General features: G+C 41.8%; 2 protein-coding genes and 1 pseudogene across 2 annotated transcripts in view; 2 read left to right on the top strand and 1 right to left on the bottom strand.

Moving 5' to 3' along the window:
• CHRM5 (cholinergic receptor muscarinic 5) overlaps positions 1-16,587 on the top strand; it is an 80,200-nt gene that overhangs the window by 5,077 nt on the left and 58,536 nt on the right. The window lies entirely within an intron of this gene.
• The window catches only part of AVEN (apoptosis and caspase activation inhibitor), a 168,801-nt gene that overhangs the window by 107,414 nt on the left and 44,800 nt on the right, over positions 1-16,587 (bottom strand). The gene's annotated exons all lie outside the window — the stretch shown is intronic.
• Positions 11,980-13,036, top strand: LOC123776410 (lupus La protein homolog pseudogene; annotated as a pseudogene).

Here is a 16,587-nt window from a genome sequence, read left to right as displayed (position 1 = left end):
AAGCAAGCTCCATGCCCAGCACAGAGCCAACCTCATGACCCTGAGATCATGACCTGAGCCGAAATCGTCAGACACTTAACCAACTGAGCCACTCAGGTGCCCCTGATAATGCCTCTTTTATAACACCTCGTTCAATTGTATTGAAAATCCATTTATATACTTATCTTGCCTACTAAAGTCTGCATCCTTGTGGGTGAGGGCCTCAAGATTGAGGACCACATCTCATTATTTCCAAGCACAGAACTAGTTAATCAATAGCTGTGTTAAAATGAATGTGAAAATGTGTCTTAAGACATTCTCAAGTACAAGCTCATCAGAAAGGTGGAAGAATGAGGATTCTAAAATATACCCCAGGTTCACTGGTAGTGAGAAAACAGGACAAATCCAGGAAAGTCTCAAGGAGGGAACTTTTTGGAGGAGTAATACTGAACTAATAGCTATGAACAAATCAGATCTGTTAAGTATACTAAATAATATCATGAGGTTACAAATACAGGATAGGAAATTAATCCCCTTATACTTTTGCTGTATTTGATATATGGCAATCACATTTTGCCATACCATATTGTGATCAGAATTTCTTCAATTGTCCAAGAGGATCTAAATAGGTCTTGCTGTTTGTTCAAAAGTGATTACAGAAGAATTTGGATAAGCATTTTGCAAGAGAAATTGAAGAGATACTAACTACAGTCAGCTTTCTGATTCATCCAAAGATAAGAGTGGGGGAGGTAACATGCTTAAATATTTTATATTTATTCTGTGTTCTCTCTGTGTGAAGAATAAATCTATGCAAGTATCTAAGTCAAATTTCCTTTGAGTTTGAAAGCCACGGTATCAGATTTAACAGATAAATCTGTATCAACAATGGTGATCTCTTTCAAAGCGAATACAGGCTAGAGCCTATGCGGCACATTATCTTCTATGATAGAATCCAAAGTAAGAAGGTATTCAAGTAGGCCGGCATTGCTCGAGAATCCATCAACATGTGGGTTGGGGTGGAGTCAGCTACCGTCTCCGGAAGTGCTCAGGGCACGTGGACAAACACATTTATTGAGCCTGGTTTGATAGACACAGCTCGCGATCTTTTTGAGCTTCCACACCCTCTCTCTTTTTTTTTTTTTTTAGCAGTGTTACATTGTTTCAAACAAGATCTTAGATAAAACATCAAGACATAAAATACATAAAAGCAAGACCTAGAGCACATAAAACCTGGTTGGGTCCGGACAGAAAGCACAGAACAGCCCTTGTCATGCCATCTCTCCTGCGCCCTCCCCTCTTCACTTCTTGGAACAGCTCCTAAAGCGCATTTGTTGTAATTGTTCTGCCACCTAGAGGATCCACAAAGGTATTCTTCTCTATTTTAACACACTTGTTTGATTCCATACAGACCTTGCCACTTGGTCTAAAACTCCTGGCTGGAGTTATGTCAAGCAAGAGCTTTTTCTAGCCCAAGTGGGCACAGGCTGCCAAACACGGCTGCTCAGACATGCAGAATGCTACTCCATTACTCTGTTGTCTCAACAATGACCAGGCAACCAAGACCTAGGATTCAAATAAACTACAAGCAGATAAACAAGGATTAAACGTCTATAATTTGGGGCGCCTGGCTGGCTCAGTCAGTGGAGTATGTGGCTCTTGAACTTGGGGTGGTGAGTTTGAACCCCCGAATGGGCATAGTGTTTACTTTAAAAAAATAAGTAAAATGAATAAATTCATTCTCCTACTCCTTAAAAAAAAGAAAAAATAAACATCTATAATTTGGGTTAGAATAACCTAGAAACAAGCAAAATTAACAGCATCTCAGAAAATTATATCATATGCAATCAAGAAGTAAGGCATGAAAATGAAACAAGAATTTGTCATAATGGGACTCCCAATTCAGCGTGAGAAATCAACAGAATTTCATTGTTGGAAATACCAAGAAGCCCCCCTTCATAATATTCTTCCGCCTATAACACCGTGCCAAACATTTTAGCTGCCTTGAGTTGATTCCAGATTTGTGGGCTCTTGTAATTTACTTGACTTTGAGAGAGAGACAGGGCTCAAGTATTAGGAATCATACATCACTAAATGTTCTATCTGACAGGATATATTACAGGATATAACAGGATAAAGCAACCTTTTTGTTAAGAGGAAATACCCCCGACACGTGCAGTTACGAGGACCCACTAGTTATGTGATTTGTGTCTATTCACGGAGCACCTCCAGCACTATTCCTCGTTTACTAAGGAATTCTCTTGACTATTATTCCAAAATCTCAAATGATTCTTATTTTGAAGCCAATCTCCAAGTGAGCAATGTCTTTTTTCTCCCTAAAATGCTTTAAAATATTTTGAAATGTATTCTTGAGATTTATTTTAAAGTATTTTTTTTTTAAAGATTTTATTTATTTATTTATTTATTTGACAGAGATAGAGACAGACAGCGAGAGAGGGAACACAAGCAGGGGGAGTGGGAGAGGAAGAAGCAGGCTCATAGCGGAGGAGCCCGATGTGGGGCTCGATCCCATAACGCCAGGATCACGCCCTGAGCCGAAGGCAGACGCTTAACCGCTGTGCCACCCAGGCGCCCCTATTTTAAAGTATTTTATTAGGAATTAGTTCAAACAGATGACCAACACCCACGTACTTACCGCCTAACAAATACCAACTTTTGCCATTTTTGCATCCGATTTTTTTTTTTTACTGCCCCTCCATAAATAGGTCTTGGAAGAAAAACAACTCTGCAACTTTATTCCTTGAGATAACTATGTCAGGAGCCAGCTATAATTTACACATCTTTATTAAGATTTTTAAGTCAGGAGAGAGAACTTCTGTAGCCATAATTATACAGCTATCTTCATTACAAATATTTTATGTTAGCATAAATACCAAGACCAAGACATTTTTAAAAAATATGTACCCTTCCTATCTCAGACACCCAACCAAACTTTTGAAACAAATGTCCTAGACCATAGAACCATAGGCTAATTTCTTTTCCCACATCCTCCCTACCCCCTCCCTGTGCCAGCCTCCTGTGGCGAAGTGACATCCTGAATGGAAGTAATCAATATTACAAGGTCCCTTGAGAAGAAAACCAATTCTTACCAATAATTTCTTATGTAGCAAAGACATACCTATACTCATGGTTACAAAGGCACAAACTAGTTATAGCAAGGTTTACATCTTGTAAAATGAGTAAATAAAAGTGTGTTTGGGGCTCCAGTTGGTACCAAAGAGCTAGAGAAGTTGAAAATGTGCATTACCTCACTGTAAGGGCAGCCGGAAAAACCCAGCCACTCCCCTTTTAGAAACAAAATCCATAAAAATCATAATAACCACATATGAAGGGAACCCAGAGGCTGGACTCCTTACAGTGAGAGAGAAGCATGCCTTCAGGATAACAATGAGAACGAGCTCCAATATGCTCACCTTCAAAGACAGGGTTTCTCCTGTCTCCTCTCCAGAAAGGCCGTCTGAGGGACAGTCCAGCAAGTGCTGAAGATGAGACAGATGCCAACAAACCCTCCCCTCACCGTCACTCATAAGCACATAAGCCACTGCGTGTCACAGTAACTTCCAATGTTGCGCAGTCACCTGCTCTCGGTAGGAGGCTGGGACCGCATACTGAGAATCGGGCTGTTGTGCAACCCGGGGGCCTCACGCGGCACAATCCTATGCTCGCTCTCCCTCCAGGACGCTTCGAAAGACAGAAGGAAACGTCCTGTATGCAGAGACCCAGGGCAGACTGGCCGTCCCAAACAAAGCGGCACCTATGGATTGGCAGTATTTCCTGAGCACCCCTGAACGTGCTGCGGTTCTAGACTGTTTAAAAATCGGAAACAAATCCCGAAATAAAAATTAAATTATACAGACTGGTCCCTAAAGAGTCTGAGAAAAACAGAAATCAGCCTGTCTTTTCCTTTCCCCTGGTTCCTACACCCAAGAAACATTAGAAGGCCAGAACTTACAAACAAGAAAACCAGTGGAGTAATACTTTTGCCCGGAAGCCTCCATTCTCACAAAAGCAAATGTGAAAGAAAGATAGAAGAAGGAGATAAATGTCCACATGGGGCCAGAGTAGGGAGTAGGACTAGCAGAACCAGGCAGACAAAAGAGCAAATGATGGGTGGGGCCTTTTGGCTTATACAACCGTCCGGGTTGCTTTTCGATCCTACACAAGCCTGTTTAGGAAGGTCTACATACTTGAGAATATCCACAATCTTTAACTCTGAAAAAGTCATCTCGACCTCCTCTCTGCATACCAATTTGACTAGAGTTTACGCCAAAGGACACAACTCCAAGGGAATCAACTCTCAAATTCCTCTCCAAAATAAAAATTGAATTCATTGGGGGTGCCTACTGCTGTGACTCAGACACTGCACTATGAACATACAGAAAAGAGATTATCTGAGCAATTCACCTCCAAGTATCTACAGCTTTAGGTTAAAACCCAACCTATATGAGCCTCAGCGCCCCCATCTGAAAAGTGAAAGATTTGAACCAAACGCCATCTAAGATTGTCTCCAGAGTGTGCATTCTATGCTGCCTTTTGAAGACTGAAGGGAAAAAAGACACTGAAGATTCAGAACACACCAACTTAACTGACAGCAGTTCACTTGGCACTCTGGGGAATCTTAAAGGGCATGCGCAGAGAGGCGATAGGGACCTTAAGTGATCAAGAAAAAAGCAACTTACATGTGGCTGTATATTTTCCTTATGAAAACTGCTGGTCAGTAGAATAGGAGCAATTCGAGAGATTTTAAACTGGAATTAGAAGAAACCATTCAGATGAACACTAACTTGTTCTAGCTATGAATTCATTATGCAATGATGTTTTGAAACCCAGAGAATAACAAACAACTCACTTTTTCGCTATGATTTTGGGTGTTGAAAAAAAAAAAAAAAGCTTAAAGATAACAGGGAAGAAAATTTAAGATACTCTCGCTGAATTAGTGCTTTTTTTAAACGACACCATGGTAAACTAGAATGGCTCCTAGCAACCAGGCACAGTGGGGAGGAGACACCAGGTTATCAAACAGGTAGAGCTGAAGATACATGATTTTAAAGTTACATCAGGAGCGGCAAATTCTTATTTAGGAATTATACTGTAGAGCTGACAGACACGCACACTCCTACACAGAGTGGATTTAATAATATTTTTGTTAGCAGCGTACCCTTCAAGCACCAGTGCCTGGGAATGTTGTAACTTGACATGACCTTACCAAGCAGCCTGTTCTAAAATGATGTCACTTTACCTGTCGCTTTCCTTACACAAAGGTGCCCTGGCACATAGTCCCACACATGAACAGTCCGATGGACTGCCTCCCAAACAACGTCCCCTCCCACGTCTCCAGCTGTGGCCTCACGGCCGCGTACAACGTGAACACAAGGTACAAATGTTAACTGTACACGTATGGGTTTCCTGAGAGCGGTGCCAGGAGAACAGGCAAAGCATAAACGAGTACATAAAGACCTTGGGCATGACGACGGTCAGTCAGGTACCTAAATGGAAAAGAAAAGAGGACAAAAGAGGCAGACATCTAAAAATAAAACTTGCCCCACAACCTGGCCCATTTCTCATTATGTCTGTACACAGAGAGAACCCCAAACTACTTCCTGCTCTAAGTCAAGGTACGGGCAATTTCCACAGCTAGCTCCCAAATCCCTACACCGTGTGCCAATTAAATCTTCAAGGGTAGTTTTACTAACTTGCAATACCACGGACATTGATATTATATTATGTGTATCTAGATATAGATATAGATCTATCTCATGGAGTGAAACCTAGCCAACCCTAAAAATGTTATCACTAGAACCTCCAATCAAAACTCAAAAAAGACTAGCCTGGGATTCAGAAACACTTTGCAAATAAGTACTCTCTACATTAAAATCAGAATCATCAAATTGCAAAAATGCTCAATGGGCTACTGAGGTTCAAATGGGTTTATGTATGTCTATACATCACAACTTCTAAGGCTCCTCCAAGCCCTGGCAGCAATCCCTCTCGGTTTTTTCTCAGAATTATGGGGAGAAGATATCTAAATAAAAAATCCAATAGGTAATGCGAAAAATATTAACACTAGTGATGCCTTGTCACGCTTCTGAGTATACAGCAGATGAAGCTCATTTACACACCCACAGCACACACAGCTTAACACAAAGCAGCTCTTTTGCTTGAGCTAATAATTACCAGCAGTCAAAGAAAACTCATTTCCATAGTAGAGCTCCTGAGTACCTCTGTCATAATACAAGTCAGAGAGATGAAATGAATCCATATTTTGCTTTCCAGATTTTTCAGTTTAAATGACACACATAGCTAGTAATAAGAGCAATGTTTCCACTGTCATGACCAGACCAAAAGGTGCCAAACTATCCCACGATTTTTTTTTAAAGTAGCTGAAAGGGGTACGTGTGAGTGTGTGTGTTGTGCACACGTCGTATGCATTTTGCTGTTTCACTACGAAGTGGGGGCAGGGGAAAGAACTATTCCCACGCTGTGAAACATCTCGTTTTCCACAGAATCTACCAGTAGAGCCTACCGCTTCACAGCCGACTGTGCAGAAAGCAAGAGCTCAGTATAAAGAATACTGGGTTTTGGAATCAGACTGACAGAAATTCATACTACGGTTCCATCCTGTACTAGTTATGTGACATTAGGCAAGATATCTAACTCCCTTGAGTTGAATTTGCTTCCTCTGTAAAACTGTCTAATACTGACTTTGCAAGGTTACTTTGAAATTGAAACGTTATACGTAAGTACCAGATACCCAGCCAGGGGCTCTAGAAATAAGAACTGCTAACACATTTGTTTATGCCTACACCTCTTCTACCCCTACCCCCCAAATTAACATAGTTACTGTTATTCAGCCTAATCCAAAAGTTGGCCCTGATAACATTTCCCAACAATGTTGCCTTCTCCATTACAAACTACTGCAAGATCACTCCCTCTCCATTCAGGCCCCACCCAACCCCCTACTCTGATGACCCCAAGAATTAGAAATGCTGTGCTCTGGGGGGGAAAAAAGGAGGAAATAAATGAAAATATTTCTGAGAATAGCTCACTACTAAAATCTGTTCTGGAGCAACACAATAACATATAGTTAAAAAGCCAAACCTCCCAAAGATGAAATGCAATTTGACAGCTAAACCACTGCCATAGAAGTCACTTGGAATGTAGCTACTCGTTCACTCACACACGCACACATACACACGCACGCTCTCACACGCGCGCGCTCTCACACACACACACCTTCTTACTCGGTAGCCAACAAATGCTAGGAGATAAAATAAGCATTTTTTAACTGATTAATGAGGAAGATATTAAAGTCAATTACAGATGTTTTACCTTGTTTCACAAATGTACCTTCATTCACCCTATTTGTTTAATGTACGTGCATCTACTCTTCAATGAAATGGACAGAAGAGTCAGTGACACAGAAATATCATTTATAATTTACATTTATATATACATTTATAGCTCTACAAGAAACCATAAATGAAAAAGGTGAAGTATATGGTCATTATAGCTTCACCTCTTGTCTCAGGCAATTCTTAGCCTCATTCTTAGAGAGCTGGTTCCCCTAAATCTTTAAGGAGAAACAAGATTTGCACAGACTCAAAATATTCCCCCCAAGATATTATTTACTGTCATTGCTTTAATTTATACCCAAAATGCCTTGACACTCCTCCCTCTGGTAGGTGAAGCTCAACCCCCAGCCCGAGTATGAGTGGGGTCAAGTCACTCGCTTCTACTGAAGAGAATGGCAAGTAACTTTACACTGGAGAAGCTTGGCAGACACCATCTTAATCAAGTGATCAAAATTAATATTGTTAGTAAGAAGTCATATTGATATCACGTGTCCACTGATATGACCCAACAAGAAAGCCACATCACCATCTCCCAAAATCTACCACCAAACCACGAGAAAACATCAGAAGAACCCAAACTGAGGGACATTCTACAAAATACCTAACCACTATTCCTCAAAGTGTCAAGTCCAGAAAAGACTGAGAAACTTACAAATTAGTGGAAACTAAGCAGATTTAACTTACAGCGTGGATATCCAAACTTAACTTACAGTGTGGTATCCAAAGTTGGAACGGAAAAAGAACATCATTGGGGAAAAAAATGGGGAAAGCCAAAGTCCATAATATAACAATGTTAATTTCTTATTTTTGATAGATGCGCTATGGTTACGTAAGATTCTAACATTAAGAGAAGCTAGATGAAGGGTATATGTGAACTCTCTGCACTGTCTTTGCAACTCTTCTAAAAAATCTACGAAGTATGAGAAAATAAAAAGTTCAAAAAATAAATAACTGGTCCTTAAGGTCACTTAGTAGTAACTGAACCCACGTACAAGATATTCTGCAACTCAACCACCTTCCTCACTTGCTGAAATAGACTCCGTCGGCCTACAGAATGAGCTGCTTTTCACTGAGCAATATCTCCTCGGGACTTCAGGCCTTAAAAAGGACACAACTCTGATAGCAGACACAGAGCTTTCTGATGCACTACACCACACCCAATAACCCCACACAGCAGCTTACTCATCCATTCTGCAAGCTTCATAGCTGCAAACCGTGTGCTGCGTACTGTGCCATATGCTAAAGAAAAAAGACCTGCCCTCAACAGACATACAATCTGGTATGATCGGCTTAAGAGCAATGCACTCAGAAAGCCTCCCTGACCTCTGCAAGCTGAACTGGGTGCTGTCCCTTGATTGTCGCACTGCACTCTGGGCCTCTCAAATTGAGTTGACCTGTCATTGTCAATTTCCTCATCTCTGTCACCTCACAAGTGGTATATGCCAAGAACTATGCAGGGGCTGAGATTTTATCCTGTCTGAAAGATAAGAAGCTAGCCCATTACTGTTTCGTGGATGTTGGCGGAAGACCTGAGACTCCCGGATCACAGACCAAGGCCTGGATTATTCTTGGCAAAAGTAGTAGCCGCGGCTCTGTTTTCATTTGCGCTGGTTCCCCTTGCCCGCTCCATCTCGGGGGGGGGGGGGGATTTCAAAGAACACATTGTGGAAGCATGTAACACATGCCATGGACGACATTCCAGGAGAGGAACACTAAGCTTAGCGGATTCACTGCTCTCGCAATAATTGGAAGCAAGCCTGATCTTTGTCTGGGGGAGACGTTACCCCCTCTCGCATGGCTGCTTGCTGCCCCAGGTAGAGAGCAGTCAGGGTCCCGCCTTCTTGACACGGCCATCAAGCACATGCAGGAATGCTCAGGGCCTGTGGTACACTGCCTCGCCCAACAACCTTCTGTACGGCGGGAGTAGGTTTTAGGCACTTCCGTACTCTCAGCACCCGGCTCGATGTATGACCCACTGGAGGATGTGCTAATTGAGGGATTAGAAGCCGAATCTGAAGCCAAAGACAACTGCTCCATACTGTCACCATATACACAGTCACTTAATCTTCTAGTTTCATTCTGCTCGTTTCTAAGAAGTGTTCAATAAGGGAAGCTCAAGAAATGTTCAGTGAAAGAATTATCACCAAGGATTATTCTAGCTCTAAAACTGAAAGTTTCTACTATTCTCTAAACAGCAGAACACCAGAAAGCCCAGGTGCCCGATTGGCTGACAGATGTGACTCACGTAGTACTCCCACCACGGAGGGAGAAAGTCAGGATAACAAACTTAGCATTCTATTAATTTTGGTTATTCATAGTTATTCATGATAACCTCAAATTGCACTATAAGTTTTTATAAAGATTAAACTCTATGAATAGAAGACAATGGGGCACCTGGTGACTCAGTCGGTTAAGTGTCTGACTTCGGCTCAGGTCATGATCTCAGGGTTCTGGGATTGAGACCAACGTTGGGCTCCCCACTTGGCAGGGCATCTGCTTGCCCCTCTGTCCCTCCCCCCCACTGAAGGTGTAATAAATTTTTAAAAAATAAACAGAAGGCAGAAAACTCTCTATAACCACAGAATTCAGAAGGTAAATACTAAAACTATATAAATTATCCATGTAGCTAACAAGTAGTGGATGAAGAGATGAAGAGAACAGTTAAACTTTCTAAAACTTCATGATTTAAAAGACCAGCAGTATTAGTATGAAAAATGGAATGTTTCCCTTCATGTACAATACATAGGAGGCAACATTCAAGGGCCAGTGATGACCGAGAGGTTCTCTACGAAGTCCCTTTTGCAAGTGCCAAGTAAACATCTAAGAGGCAGATTTAATTTCCAGGAAGAATGCTCACCACAAATTATGGGCAGTAGTATGTTGACATCCTCACTACTCTTTCGGAAACGGACAGCACACTCAGTCACTAAGTTAGCAGTACGTATTGATATTTCATTTACATCAACCTCATTCTTAGCTGAAAATTCTGAGACCAATATAACATCCTCATAACCAGTCCTGTGAAGGCATCCTTTCCATTCCATTTTGGGTATGACAACACACTAGGAATACAAGATGGAGTTTCCTACAGGTATTTTAATCTTTTGAGGATATTACCTTTTGATCAGAAAAGGTACATTTAAAGGTTTTTTTTTTTTTCCATCTAAAGTATCCAATTAGTTTCTTTTCTCTTGCTTCAACAGTGTTGGATGGAACAGACCCGAGGACAATGAGCTCCCCTCCCCCAACACACTTACACAGCATATTCTAACCCAACAGCTCGCTTTTCTTCGCCTATGAAATAATTACTGACTTTTGTACAGCACTTGATCATTTTTCAAAGAATTCCCCATGACCCTCACAACTACCCTGTCGTAAAGCAAAGCAGTTATGATTTCTAATTCAGAGCTTAAAAAAAAAAAAAAAAAAAAAAAGGTTTCAAGAGTTTCACTCCTTCAAGGTCATGTACCTAGTAAGTGACAGCCAGAACCATGACCCGGAGGAGCGGACACCCACCAGTCAAGCGCTCCTTCCGGTCCACCACCAGAATACATTACCACACTTCAGCTCCACTTACTGCAACAGGACTTCACTTTCACAATCCTAAGGGTTATTAACCTTAATCCCAACTCAGAGCCTCTGAAGTCACGTGTTTCATGCTTTTTATAGCACAAGAGGTTGTACGCTGACCTTCATTAGGCTTTACCAAATAACTGTTATTCTACCATTATTATTATTAAAGATTTGTTTATTTTAGACAGTTAAAGAGAGAACAAGTGAGCGGGGGAGGGGGAGGGGGAGGGGGAGGGGGACAGAACCTCAAGCCGACTCCCCACTGTGCACAGAGCCTGATGTGGGGCTCAATCCCAGGACCCATAAGATCACGACCTGAGTGGAAACCAAGAGTCGGACACTCACGGACTGAGCCACCCAGGTGCCCCTCCTTTTGTAATTCTTGTTACAGTAGCCTTTATTATAAAACTTGAACTTTCCCCATTCTACTTTTCAGTACTTTACGGAAAGTATTCTATTAATAATCAGGCTTAATCTTCTTGACACGATGAAACCTTACATATCAGTTTTATATCAAATCTCACCATCACGTAATCGGAACCTGTTATTACTATAGTATCAATTACAGTTAGGAGAATAAGAAGGGAATGCACTTTCTCTAGAGCAAGCAAAGAGAACCTTATCAACTTCCACTTAAACAGGACATTGATCATGAGTCTTTATTTGCTCGGCTTCCCCAAACTCCCCTTTAAATTATGGCATTTCTTTTTTTCAAGGATGTATGAGTCTATATGAATTAACAGCCAGGAGACAGCAGCAGTTGAGAGGAATATGCTAGATGCTATTAGAACGTAGCATGTAGATTTGATATGCGGCTAGTTAGACGTTTAGCAACCAGAACAGTATCAGGAATACAAGTCAAATTCAAAAAGATGCACTCATATCCTCTCATTAAGATATTTCTAGTAAGAATAATCTAAATTATCTAATAATCTAAACATTCAATTATTAAAAATGAGCTGGAGACCTGTAGTCACTGCCAGTGATCCAATGGCCCAGCTCGGCAGGATAAGGACCAGAAAGGCAGCCGCATAGCGGCAAGCGCGGATTGTGACAAAACGGCTACTCCGGGACCAAAATCGGTCATCAAATCAAGAATTATCTTAGTGACTTTAATTTGCCACGAGACAAGCTTTTAAAGGGGACAGATCACACTGGATGAAAGGCAGGTTCCCCTGGAGATACTAAAATCCAACAGGGGAACTCCCTAGTGACAGATTTTAATGTAATGGAAGCACTGAGCAAATCAAAGACAAGACCTGCGGAAATAAAAATAAAGCTAACATCAGAAGCTCTCCACACGAACCTGTCTAATGAGTATAAAATGTCTCTCCAATGACTGATGAGTATTAAAAATGATGTAAAAACAGATCCGTGTGCATGAAAGGCTTTCCAGCTGATGCGATCCTTGATGACAGAAAGGATTAGAAGATAAAGGTCAAGCACAAACTATTCAAATGAAAACAACGTTACACAAAGCACGAAGGGATCAATATTTGCAGGGTCTGATAGTATTGAATTTGCTAAAAAGTTTATAAAGACACAGGCCAAAAGCATAAAGACCTTCTAAGACTTTTCCAGGAAGACACGTTGGGGAAAAAGAAAATGAAGAAAGAAAATAAGGTGTAAGCTAAATTAAGGAGCTAGATGCTAAAATGAAACCTCTAGAAAGCTGAGTGCTGAAATTCTGGGATGACGTAGATGATCAGACCTGGTTGAAAAGATCCACACTTCCTTGTCTCACATCGTGGAGAAATAAAATGGATAGACTTTTACCAGAGGAGTTAAAAAAAAAAGGGGGGGGGAGTAATTCTATTTAAAGAAAAAGCTACGAAGCACTAGATAAAGGCGAGGAAGACAAGAGTGGTAACTTACAGCTAAGGAACAAAGAAGTGAGGAGGGAGGTACCAGGAGAGGTGGGGGGAAAAACAGCGCCGAAAGAAATCATGGAGGATCAACGAGAATCCCTAAACAAATGGAACTGAAAAGGTCAGAGATTTGAAGGAAGAGGGAGAGGAATTAAATCCGCCAGGGAAAGTACAGTTTCATGGCAAAAAAGTGAACATGGAAGAGGGACGAGTCACAGGAGGAAAAGGGTGCAGCTGGACCAGTAAAAGCAGACAAAGGAAAACCTGTCGGGAAACAACCAAAAAGACCCAGTGGCGCAGAGACCAGGAATCTGGCAAACCCATTTCTAGGTATTTTGTGGCTTTTATCTTTGAAGATCTGAAAAAAGAAAGTCAAATTAAGCCCACTTCAATGTACACCTGTAAGACAGATTTTTTTTGTGGCTTTGCCTCTTTTTGTTGTTGTTACCCAAAGGAAGATGATTATTTTTTTTTTTAGGGCAAACATAGTTTTGTTTCTGTTATTTCAAATGATTCAAATACCAAAGGGAAAGTTCTTCTTCTCAACCGTCTTTGTAATGAGAATATATCAGTAAAAACTGATAAAACGCATACCATAGAAAAAGAAAAAAAAAAAAAACCGAACTGAGTCCATGGGGACAAATACAGCTGTCTTGCTGCTCCGTGGGCTGCTAGAGCAAGAGGCTTTCTTTTCCCTTTTAGTCTAATTGCTGGCAAAAGAATATGGGGGGATGGGGGATCAAATATCATATCAAAGTTTACCCCTCAAAATTAACTTTTCATAAATTTATATTGTAGAAAATACATAATAACTTGAAATGAAAATATGCATGGACAATGATGCTGACCAAATTGCACACTAATCATTTCATTTGTATTTGTTCCACTGAAAATAAACAGAGCTTACAGACTTGCACATAAAAGATTTTTTTCCCCACATGTTTATCTTCAATATTGCTCCACTGCATTCTGCTTGCACTGTAAACATTTTTCTAACTCTGGTTATCTGTGACTTCTTGAAAGGAATACATAGAGCATATAGCATGAATTCAATGACTCACCACTTGAAAAAAAGGGGGGGACTTACTTAAAGATCTAACATCTTATGTCTGACTATAAGTGAGAGTACGGTACCATATTCAAAGCTGGTGAGATGTAAGAACTGCAAGAACATTGTTCGAAAAGAAAAGCTGTGGGTGCAACTCTGTTTCAGAGGCTTACAGAAAGTCCTGAAAAGATGTCTGAGGACTCCCAATCCTACCAGCAAAAGTGGGACTTCAAACAAACTAGTCCCCTCTTCCTTTATCCTCCACTTGGAGGAATAAGACGGCAGTGCCCACGGCCAGAGACCAAAACCACGCAGGCGGCGCCTACATGACCAAGGCCTCGGGGTGCCGAGAAGGGCTGCTTCTCCCACAATGCTCCCCATGGTCCGTGCAGGTAACTGAAATCCTATCATTAGAAATCCATTTTCAGACTTTCCTTGTCTAGAGAAACACATAAAAGAATAGGTAAGATACAATTTAAAGAATAATTACTCAACAAATATAAGTAGACCATCCAGGTTAAGAAATAGAGGACTGTCAACATCACAGAAGTCCCCCCACCCCGACACCTGCTACACGCCCTCCCCAATCATTACCCCTCACCTCTCGACTAGAGGGGACCACAATCCTGAGTTTTACCATAATCATTTCTTTGGTTTCCATTTTACCATCCAAATATGCCTCCCTAAACAACACTGCCTACTTTTTCTTGTGTGTGAACTTTAAGTGGACACGTACGGAGGTATTTGTGGCTCTGCAGTGCTCCTTTTACTTTACGGCGTGTTTGAGAGACTCTGCCGCCCATTTATGCATTCACTCCACTACGAATGGACACCTGAGTTGCCCTCACCTGTGGCTCTTCTGATCAACATCGCTACGAACACTCACACGTCTCCTGGTGCAGGTGTGCTAGAGCTTTCTACAGTGCCTTCCAAGGGTCCAAGCGCCGGACCTTTGACTTTACTGGAAAATGACATACTACCTTCCTAAGTGAATACATACATATACGTACATACACGCCAACTGTCCGTGCAGTAGAAATTCACTCTTTGAATTAATTACTGGTCCTCAAAGATTCACTGTTACGATGTAAATCCTATTAGGAAAATAACACATTAAGCTAGATGAATTCTAAGCAAAAGATCCATCTTCAAAATGGCATTTCAGAATGGGACCAGAGGTATACACACCACACAGCTCATTCTAGAATAAAAAATAAGGCATGAAGTCCAATCACCCTCTGTCTTCTGTCTCCTTCCAGGGCATTTGCTTAGCTAGGCTATCGCGATTAAATCCTACTCTCCACCCCTCTACCTGCACACAAACAGCAGAATGAATGGGGGAACAACCCCTCTTCTTACCTTACACTCATGAACACCAACTCCAGTGGGCCTCTAGTACCACCCAGCAACCAGACCAGTTTCCTATTTCGTTCATTCTCCCACCCTGTAGACAACCACTTCTTACCTTCTACTCTCTCACACTTCTAGTAACTCCTCCGTGACCCTTACTCACAGCATTCTTTTTTTTTTTTTTTAAGATTTTATTTATTTATTCGACAGAGATAGAGACAGCCAGCGAGAGAGGGAACACAAGCAGGGGGAGTGGGAGAGGAAGAAGCAGGCTCATAGCAGAGGAGCCTGATGTGGGGCTCGATCCCACAACGCCGGGATCACGCCCTGAGCCGAAGGCAGACGCTTAACCGCTGTGCCACCCAGGCGCCCCTACTCACAGCATTCTTATTTCACTAAGAAAACAGCAGCAGTTAGAAGGGAACTCCTCAAGTGCCTGTTGCATCAACCCACCTACCCGTATCCCTGCCTCTATGTTCCGGCCTTTCCTCTGATCACAGTTCAACAACGCTCGGAGGCCCTAGCAATGGGTACTCCCACCACCTGTATAATATGGATTCCATCACCACATGTGGACCAAGGAACATGAATCCAGCAATTCTCACCTTCTCCCACATTTTTTTTTTTGCCCTCTTTTCTGGTTCGCTCTATCAACAAAAAAACATGCAGTTACTTCTCTCATCTTTAAAAAAACATGTCTTGACCCACTTCCCCCACCAGCCCATCACTCTCCTTCTGATTATAACAAAACTCCTTAAAATGAAGAGGTGTTTACACTTGCTGTCTCCAGTGTCTCTCCTCCCATATTTTTAAATTCCCGCCGCTCCAACAAAACTACTCTTGGCCAAGATCACTAGTAACCCCGCGTTGTTAAAGTCAAGTGTCAATTTTTGGATGTCATCAAGTGCATTTGACACAGATCCCTCCTTCCTGAGAACATCTGAAGATACCAGTTTCCTGGTTTTTCCCTCCACCACTCACACTCAGTCTCCTTTGCTGGTTCCTTCTCATCTCCCTAACCTCTAGACACTGAGCTGTCCAGTGCTCAGTACTTTTCTACTAATAACCCCCTTGGTCATCTCATGCAGCCTCATGACTTAAAATATCACCTACAGACTGTCATCCCCCAAATGTCTATCTCCAGGCCAGACCTGGTCCTGCACCCCGGGGGTCTACATTCAACAACCTACTGGGTATTTCCTATTGGATGCTGTGCTGGGGCTCTTCCATTTGCCGCTCCACATTCACCCTCCTCCTCTTCCTCCCTGTTCTGCCCTAGGAGGTTGATCTATATGGATGACAGCAACACGCTTCCCTTGCCCTCTGGATGCTAATAGGTTAGGATTATGGGAAGCCCTGGCAGGAGAATAAAGAAGAAAAAAAAGTATAAGACCAGAGT

The sequence above is a fragment of the Ursus americanus genome, chromosome 36 (genome assembly GCF_024610735.1).
Source record: "Ursus americanus isolate L20-20 chromosome 36, mUrsAme1.1.p, whole genome shotgun sequence".
In the NCBI taxonomy this organism is placed as follows: domain Eukaryota; kingdom Metazoa; phylum Chordata; class Mammalia; order Carnivora; family Ursidae; genus Ursus; species Ursus americanus.
Note: the sequence above shows the minus strand (reverse complement) of the source record. Positions and strands in the feature narration are given on the sequence as shown.